The sequence below is a fragment of the Triticum urartu genome, chromosome 3A (genome assembly GCF_056163025.1).
Source record: "Triticum urartu cultivar PI428250 chromosome 3A, HENAU_Tu73, whole genome shotgun sequence".
Lineage (NCBI taxonomy): Eukaryota > Viridiplantae > Streptophyta > Magnoliopsida > Poales > Poaceae > Triticum > Triticum urartu.
Genome location: NC_141875.1, coordinates 479,733,932 through 479,742,315, shown reverse-complemented (window position 1 = coordinate 479,742,315; position 8,384 = coordinate 479,733,932). Strand labels below are relative to the sequence as shown.

The following is an 8,384-nucleotide window of genomic DNA, read 5'->3' as shown; positions in this document are numbered from 1 at the left end:
CCCGTCGCGCCCCTGCCATCTCCCTCGCCGTCTCTTTCTTCTTCACTTCCTCGTTTTCTTCTCTGAATTCCCTCTATCTTCGTTCTTCAGGCAACAGCCGAAGTCGTGGACGCCAACCGCCAAGCCGTCGCCTTCCACCGTCGCCATGGCCTCGGATCCGGCCGGTTCCCGCGGTCCCTCGCCCCGCCAAGTCCCTCTGCTGCTCCCTGCTTCGCGCCGCTGCCTACCCTGCGTCCAGAGGAGGACGAACGCCTCCGCGCCCGGCAAACCCTAAACGGCGCCCTCTGCGCCCGTTCCTTCGATCTATGCAAACGGGCGCACACCCCCCACGTCGAGCTGGGCTGGCCCATATTCCCTTTCTTTTCTGTTTTAAACTGACGCAAAAAAGAGCGATCGGCAGGATTCGAACCCCCCACGTCCTCGTGCAAGCTAGCTTCGATAGCCAACCACACCAATCCCACTGATGTGGTGATATGCAACCTTTTTATCATTTTGTTCTTTCTTCTGTTTTTTTCTGTTTTCTTTTTCTCTTTCATTTTTCTAATTCAACGGAAAAAGTTCATCGAATTTGATGAACCTTTTTTCAAATCTGTTAAACTTTGTCAAAACTCAATGAACCTTTTCATTTTCGATGCACTTTTTTCAAACCCGATATCGGTGAACTCTTTTTTTTTAAATTTGGTGAACTATTTTTTAGATGTGAACGTTTTCTAAAAATCGATGAATTTTTTTCAAAATCGGTGAACTTTTTTTCAAAATCGATGAACTTTTTTCAAATTTGATGAACTATTTAGAAAACCGATGATTTTTTTACTTGTGAAGTTTTTTGAAAATCGATGAACTTTTTTCAAAATCAGTGAACTTTTTTTCAAAATTGATGAACTTTTTTCAAACTTGATGAACTATTTTAGAAAACCGATGATTTTTTTACTTGTGAACGTTTTTTGAAAATCGATGAACTTTTTCAAAATCGGTGAACTTTTTTTCAAAATTGATGAACTTTTTTCAAATTTGATGAACTATTTTAGGAAACCGATGATTTTTTTACTTGTGAATGTTTTTTGAAGATCGATGAACTTTTTTCAAAATTGGTGATTTTTTTTTTCAAAATCGATGAACTTTTTTCAAATTTAATGAACTATTATAAAAACCGATGAACTTATTTTTGAATATGGATGAACTTTTTTTTCGTACGTTTCTTTGAGTGGAGGACGAAGCGTACGTTTTTTTAGTGAAAGAAGAAGCATAGTTTTTTTAAAGAGAACAAAGCGTGAGCTGGCGAGCGATTCACTGAATTGTCTCGTGATGGGCTGGCCCATACCAGGTGCTACGTGGGCGCCAGAAACTCCATCCGGCGCTGAAGGTGCCGGTTAGTGGGAGCAACTAGTTAACGAGCGCTCCTTCGGGAGCCTCGCAACGATCAGCGTCACTTGGCGCGCTCTCAGCCATTCGCCACGTCTCGCGCTCTGGACGCTTTCTTCGGATTTTTTTCCGCACGCGTTTTCGGCTTTTTAAACGGTTTTTTTTCTGATTTTTTTCGACGTTTTGGTTTTTCCCTGGTCTTTCTTAGCTTTTCGATCACAAAAAATTTCGAATTTTTTTTTGCGAAAAAACGCATTTTCTTTTTTTGTCCTTTCGCGAAAGTCACGGTTTTTCTTCCGCGAGAGGCATGGTTGTGCTTTAGCGAGAGTCACGGCCGTGCCTTTCGGAAACGAAAAAAAACATGTTTTCTGTTTTTTTTCTTTCGCGAGAGTCACGGTTTTGCTTCCGCGAGAGGCACGGTTGTGCTTTCGCGAGAGTCACGGCCGTGCCTCTCGGAAAGTGTCGGGGATATACCCCACGGTATGACCCGGCTGGATGTATAACCCAGCCGGACTTGGCGACTCACTAATGACCCGCCCTGATTGGATGACACACTAAGTGACCCGCCCGATCCTGGCGACTTATGGGTGACCTGGCAAGCGGATCAGAGGAGCGACAAGACCCGGGGGCTCAGGAGGCTCAAGGCCCAGAATGTCGGCTTACGTTATGGTAGGCCGGCTTAAGAGGAAAGGCGTGAGGAATATCTCCCTTACAAGGAATCAAGAATCGAACTTGTATCCGGCTTGTAGTAGAAGATAGGCTAGTCCTAATCCTATTTGGACTCCATATGTAACCCGCCCCTCTAATTTATATAAGGAGGGGCAGGGCTCCCCAAAAAGGAGGGGGAACAAGAAACAAGATCTAGGGCTAGACACAAAGAGGCGGCTTACCGACAACTCTCTCGTGATCATAATGAGACCTAACCACAAACAACATGTAGGGTTATTACCGGATGATGTTTACCGGGGCCCGAAGCTGTCTAAATCCTCGTCTTGTGTGTTGCGTCTCTCAATTCCGCTCGACCCCTTCAAGCTACCACGTAGATGCGTTGGCATCGCGACTAAGTCCTTTCATGAGGATATCTGCCGTGACAATTTCACGACAGTTGGCGCCCACCGTGGGGCCTGCGCACGATGGTGATGAGTTCTTGGAGGGATCTCTACATGATTAAGAAGTTTGTGATGTGCTGGATGAAAAAAAACCGACGCAGAAGGATACAAATCGTCTCTGTGGTAAGCAGTCGGAGCAACATACAATATTGAGATTAAAGAAATTAGGGTTTGCGTTCTGTGAACGCCGCCGCCAACGCAAGACAATCTGTTCAAACCGACGGGAGATTGGTTTCACCGAATCCTGCAATCTGTCGAGTAGCAGTTTCCGTCGGGACGGATAACAGAAAGTTTCCGAGGTGGATCCGCCGGGTTCTATCAATCAGCGAGGGGACTGCTAGTACAAACTGGGTCAAAGAAATAGTCAAAGGAAAAGAAAGCCACAAGCTCGGATTCCTCCTGCGATTCACTTCGTTGAAACGCCGCGCCGCCGCTGTCCTGTCGCGGCCTTGTCTCTGCCGCGAGGCCGTCCTGTTTGAAACACCTCGTCGCCGTAAGTCGCCGGTGCCGCCTCGTCTTGCTTTGGATTTGAAGCCGTCGTCCCCGCGGCCTTACCAACCGCCTGATGCATTCACTTCTAACGTGATCTACCGCCGACGGCCGTTGACCAACTGCTGCTGTGAGCCGCCAAGCGCCACGGCCTCACCTGCGAGTCGCCGCTCCCGCTGTCGTGATGAGCTGCCGCTGACCGAGGGCCCCGACTGCGCCTGTGAGCTGCTGTCCATCTCAACTACGGTGGTGAACCGCCATGCTTGTCCAGAAACCAAAGCTGGTCATCGTTCCAACTGCAAGTTGATCAAAGCTAAAAGAAATCAGATCTAGTACTGTCTCCCTCCGATCGGATACGACTTCAAGTGCTTAAAAAGGAAGAAAAAGGGGTTTGGACGGGGCAAAATCCCTCAAGCCCTGGACGTAGAGCCGCCGGACTCCGCCTGTGAACCACCTCGTTTGGGCCGCCTTGAGCCACCACACCGCGCCGCTAGCTCGCCACCACTGCTGGGTCTGCGTCGGTCGCTGCCGGGTCTCCTCCGAGCCGCCACCAGTCGTTGTGCCTGCGCGCCTGGCTAAGAAGGAAAAGACAACAAGGATTTCAGTGGACACATGGATCAAGGAAGTAACCAAGTAATCTGAATATTTCTTCTGTAAATGCCTGTGCAGGCTACTGGTCAAAAGTGGTCTGTCATCGCCATTGTTTTAACACTATACGGACATGAGTTCTACAAACTGACTGCGACCCGGAGAAGAAGACTCGAGCCGGATGCTATTTCGCCAGGGTGTTCTGCTCTGCCTCCTCTATGACCGCAGCGACCGCCGTGGACATCTCACCTTTGCAGCTGTCGTGGTTCACCCGCGCTGAGTAGCCGACCTTCTGTTCCAGGCCTGCTTCAACTGCCTGTCGCGACCCAAACCTCGTTCGGTTTGATGATCCGCCATCACCATGGAGCTGCACTAAGCCGCCCCGTCGAGTCCCCCGCGCCGTGAGCCGCCCCGGCCTACGCTGCTACTCCGGGCTGCCGGCAGCCCGTCTTGGCCTCGTCCTTTGAAAAACATATACTGGAGCTTGTGGAACAGTCAGTGAATCAATACATACACGGGCAAATGGTTTCAGAAAACAAAACGCCTCAGAGTTGCAAAGAAAACTTAGCTCTGTGATGAGTGAAGCTAATTCTCTGAAGGAAGAACTTGAAAAATGCCCGATGAGTCTCAGATTATTCATGCGCACTCGGAAAGCTGCTCGCATAAGACAGGGGAAGGAGAATCATCAGGTTCATGTGTCTTTTCTCTGGCCTTTGTTGTGGCCGCTGCTGTTTCCACATCGATCAAGGCGAATCACATCAACTGCTGGTACTATCTATTCCACGTGAAGACTACAGTCAATGCATCTATCAAGCATTACCTTTGCCCTGTGCTCTTGAGCTGCCACTGTTTCAACCGAACCGGCCGCGCTGGCTTATAACTGTCAAAATACGCTGACCCGCGATAAGTCGCTGGCTTTTGTTGAACCGCTGCCTCTGATACATGTTACCGCGGCCCTGAGTCGGCTGTCTCCGTTGTCACAGCTTCGTCATTGCTATTAATTGAAAGAAAGGGATAAGAAGAGACTGGCTGAAAGACAAGTCAAAGTTGCCAGATGTTTAATGACCTAGAAAATGACCCGGAGGGTCTCTGCCTGAATCGCCGGGATTATATTGAGTAGCCGGCCTGCCTGAACAACCTCTGTCGCGATAAACGGATCATCCGTCGTTCAAACAAATCAGGTGATATCCATCCAAATTTGTTTTATTAGCACATGTTGTTTTTGTCAAAGAACAAGTTTATCTTTGCCTTGGTCTGCAATATTGTTTATGCAGGGCAATTATTTATGACAAAAAGTGATATTATACCGAGGAGATGGAGGCACGCCAACACCTTTTGACACAGGTGGTCGTCGTTACTCAATGGACTCCCGCACCGGCTTACAACGTCGTGGCTGTCTCTCGCGACCACGCCGGCTTACAACGTCGTGGCCGTCTCTTGCGACCACGCCGGCTTACAACGGCGTGGCCGTCTCTCGCGACCACGCTGGCTTACAACAAGGAGGACAACTTGCCTGTCCGCACCGGTTTACAATGCCACGACCGGTTCATCTGTCTGTGCCGCCTCAGATCTTGCGGTCGTCTTCACCGTCCGTCTCTCGCGGCCTGGTCTACAACAACACACCGGGCCGCACCTGTCTGCATGAGCTGTTTATTGAGTATGAGCAAGTCATTACTTGGGAAGCCCGGTTTTCTTCCAATAAATTGGAGGCAAATTATCATGTATTATCAGCCGCCATCTGCACTGGATGGCTCAATGGGCAGGCACATAAGTCGCCGCCACTACGGTTCGGTTAACTTCAAAACAGCCAGTTGGAAGGAACCATTGGCCGAGTTGCTGACACGGCTCATACGGGATTCATTTATAACCTGCCGCAGTCGCCTCAAACTTCTGTGGATTCACATCGCGTTATCAACGCCAATGATATACGCCTTCTGCTATGGTCAAATATGGAGAATCTCAAGCCAACTCTTCGAGTCATCTTGAGACTCGGGGGCTACAATGGTATGGCTCGGCAAAATTAACTGGTTTCAATGAATTCAAGAACCCCGGGTTATTGAAGGGAAGATAACTCGGCCCCGGAGGCTATTCTTTATTGGCGAATATTTAAAGGCCGTCAGAAAAATTTCCGGCTCAAAATGAAGATTCCGGTTTAAAATATAGCTCAAGAGACATCTCTCTCCCGTAAAGTTTTGAAGCTATCAAATCCGGTTCAAAATCCGGCTCAAGGTAAATTTGTCTCTTACAAAGTTTTGAAGCTTTAAAATCCGGTTTAAAGTTCCGGTTCAAAAAGATTTAATCTCTCGCAAGTTCGAGTTCTCAGAAAAATTAAAGGTTGCCAAAAGAACTTGCTGCCATGATGCGCGGTTCAAACTTGGATATCCTGCTTTACGGCTTATCTTATTATGATCACTTGGGGGCTTCCTGCTCATCGAGCATAGCTAGCAGTACCCTCTTGATCGGCGCAATGCCAAAATTTATATGGTCACTTGGGGGCTTCCTGTTCAAACATAGGTCGTATTCGAACTAAAGAGAACATAGCTGTCGAAACCCTTTTAATTGGCAAACTGCCGAACCTACTTGGGGGCTTCTTGATCGTATCCGAATCATAGCTCAACCCCTTTGGGAATCGACGTGGATCGTATTCGAATCAGCGTCGCTAAACAACTCTTAATGGTCACTTGGGGGCTTCCTGTTCAAACATAGATTGTATTCGAACCAAAGAGAACATAGCTGTCGATACCCACTTGATCGGCATCGCCAAAGCCACTGGGGGCTATATGATCGTATTCGAATCTTAGCTTAACCCCTTTGGAACGGTTTACTGTTCGTATCCGAATCAGAAGCCTCAAAAAGTTTTATTCTGTCTCTGGTAAAGTTTATTGCAGCCACAATTACTTAACTTGAGACCTTTTTGGGATTATATCTCAAATATATATAAGTGTTTTATGCTTAACCCGGCTTGACTTTTGACTATAAGTCGCCAGTTTATGACAATCATCATCTATATGGAAGCATTGGCTTCTAAGGATTGGGTTATCACCCTTACTGCACAGGTTATGTAAGCTGGCAGTACAAATTCAATATCACAGTGGTTATATGTGAGATATTATGACCCGCCATGGTTTTGACGCTAAGTCGCTAGGGCATATGTTGTTTAAACTCTCTGCAGGATTTGCAAAAATGTGACATATAAATGATTAAGTTCAAGCTCATTACCAAAGTTGATGCTTCAAAATGATTATCCGTTCTAAATTTTTCTCAAAAGGCTATAAGCCGCCGGGTTATAAAAATTCCAGTCTACAATGAAGGCGTATTGAATCGCCATTGGCCAAAAGCCGCCGGGTATTTAAACTTCGGATTTACTTGTCAACAGATAAGGTATTTGAAATCTTTAAATAGCCAAACATGGCTGGATTTTCATGATGATATTGAATGATTGAGGTTTTCATACCGGATTATATTATTCAAATCTTGAATAGCCAACATGGCTGGATTTCTATTATGATTATCAATAACCAGTATTATGATTGAGGTTTTCAAAGTCGCTTTAGCGCAACAGCTATTATCTTTATCAATGGGCATGATTTATTTTACAATGGAGGAAATAGTCCCGAGTCACTGCAGGCTTACGGCCCGGCACTTGGGGGCTACATTATTCAAGTTGAGGTTACATCAAATATGCAAGTCTCATGTCGCTGCAAGCATGCACCATGACACTTGGGGGCTAATGCAAAGTCATTTTTATTGGCCTTATTGAAGACCCGACTCATCCCATTGTAATGAGCCGGCCCTTGGGGGCTACCAATTGCTCCTGTTAAAATTCAAAATACACAAGCCTTATTCCATTATATATTGAAGGATCCACTCCTTAGTTGGTAAAGCATAAAGCTCTTAACCTTGTGGACGTGGGTTCAAGCCCAGGATGGGGGTAACATCATATGATATTATTTTTAATGAAAAGTCCCAGCTCAGTATTATCTTACTAAGCCGGCCCTTGGGGGCTACACGTTACTGCTCAAATTAACATCATCATATTTACAAAGTCCCTGCTCATTATTACATAATGATCCGACACTTGGGGGCTAATGCATATTGCTCTTTGCTGATGACAATTCTAGGATGACCCGGCTACACTACTATGACTATAGCCGACTCATGGGGGCTACACAGCTGGATTTTATTTAAAGCCATGGTGATAAGTCCCGGCTTATTCATGCTGATTAAACCGGACCTTGGGGGCTACATGTAATATGGATATAAGGGAGAAATATGTTCAAATTCTCAGTTTTGAGCAGATCGGATTGACCCGGGGTTTACAACAATCATGATCCGGTGTCACCAATAATTATGAGTATTTCAAGACCAATATGTTTTAAGCCGGCGCTTTGGAAGCCGATTCAAGTGGATTATTTCTTACAATATTTCTCTACAAGAGACCAATGCCAGCAAATTGACTCTGAAGCTGGCCTATTTACCCGGATTTCTCAAAAGAAGTATCTGGATTTTTTGCATTCACAAAAGTTTGAACATATCTACTAAAGGAGAATTGCTATGAGTACATGGGCATGTATCAAGAAGGAAATGACAAGGATTTAAAAATGATCAGGTGCCGGCTTACAAGAATATTTAACCCGGAGTACAACCTGTCAGTTTGTTCTTGTGTTTATGTTGCAGATCAGTTTAACATGGATAAATCCAAATTAAACTTGGGGGCTAATGTCGGGGATATACCCCGCGGTATGACCCGGCTGGATGTATAACCCAGTCGGACTTGGCGACTCACTAATGACCCGCCCTGACTGGATGACACACTAAGTGACCCGCCCGATCCTG

The 8,384-nt window shown here is 46.3% G+C and overlaps 1 long non-coding RNA gene across 5 annotated transcripts; it reads right to left on the bottom strand.

The window, feature by feature from the left end:
• Positions 1-2,613: 2,613 nt before the first annotated feature.
• LOC147980189 (uncharacterized) lies at positions 2,614-4,514 on the bottom strand. Of its 5 annotated transcripts, none has more exons than XR_015599772.1 (3): positions 4,369-4,514; positions 3,798-4,276; positions 2,614-3,535 (listed from the first exon to the last, which is right to left on the bottom strand). It is a non-coding gene; the product is annotated as an uncharacterized LOC147980189 (long non-coding RNA). The 5 variants fall into 5 exon arrangements; XR_015599771.1 differs by having other exon boundaries at positions 3,798-4,273; positions 4,369-4,503; XR_015599774.1 differs by having other exon boundaries at positions 3,798-4,202; positions 4,369-4,499.
• Between the last annotated feature and the right edge of the window lie 3,870 nt (positions 4,515-8,384).